This window comes from Athene noctua, unplaced genomic scaffold, assembly GCF_965140245.1.
Source record: "Athene noctua unplaced genomic scaffold, bAthNoc1.hap1.1 HAP1_HAP1_scaffold_292, whole genome shotgun sequence".
Lineage (NCBI taxonomy): Eukaryota > Metazoa > Chordata > Aves > Strigiformes > Strigidae > Athene > Athene noctua.
Genome location: NW_027437753.1, coordinates 112,501 through 113,335, shown reverse-complemented (window position 1 = coordinate 113,335; position 835 = coordinate 112,501). Strand labels below are relative to the sequence as shown.

Sequence of the window (835 nt, the reverse complement as noted above, 5' to 3'; positions counted from 1 at the left end):
CTTGCCGTTCGGAGCTTGTTTCACCCTTCCCTTCCTTCCCTCCGTTGTGATGTCGGTACGGTCATCTGAGGCGAGGCGCGACCGTCGCCCGCCGGTCGTCGCGCGCCCCCTCCGCGCGTGCGGAGGGGGGCGGTCGGTCGGTCGGTGGGGCGGCGGTCCGTCGTCCGAGAAGGGGGCCGCTTCTGCGGAGCGGTCCCGGCCCCTCCGCGCGCGCGGGGCGGTGCCGAAAGGCAGACAACTCTTAGCGGTGGATCACTCGGCTCGTGCGTCGATGAAGAACGCAGCTAGCTGCGAGAATTAATGTGAATTGCAGGACACATTGATCATCGACACTTCGAACGCACTTGCGGCCCCGGGTTCCTCCCGGGGCTACGCCTGTCTGAGCGTCGCTTGACGATCAATCGCCGGCCGGTGCGCCGTCCCTCCCCGCCTCGCCTCGGCGGGCGGGCGGGCGGCGTCCGCGGCGGCGCGGCTGGGGTGCCTCGCAGGCCCGTCGGTGTCGGCCGAGGGCCTTCGTCCCCCTAAGTGGAGACTCGGGGAGCGCTCCGAAGCTCCCCGCTCCCGGAACGCCCGCTTGGCGGAGCCTCGTCCCGCCGGGGCCGGGCGGCCCGTTGGTTCGGTCCGGCCGGGTCGGGCGCGGCGGTGGGGAAGGGCCGAGGTGTCGGGGGGGGAGAGGCGCGGGCCTCTTCCCCGGCCTCCTCCCGCGCGGGCGGCTGTCTGCGGGTGGGTACCGCGGCGGTACCGTGCCGTGCTGCCGCTCGCGTGCGGGGCGTGCGCCGTGGGAACGGGGGTCCTCCCCGTCGCCACTGGCCCCCCGCCTTCTTCTCCCTTCCCC

General features: G+C 73.7%; 1 non-coding gene across 1 annotated transcript; it reads left to right on the top strand.

Moving 5' to 3' along the window:
* Nucleotides 1-236: 236 nt before the first annotated feature.
* On the top strand, nucleotides 237-389 carry LOC141955528 (5.8S ribosomal RNA). Its single transcript, XR_012632605.1, has one exon. It is a non-coding gene; the product is annotated as a 5.8S ribosomal RNA (ribosomal RNA).
* Nucleotides 390-835: the final 446 nt, after the last annotated feature.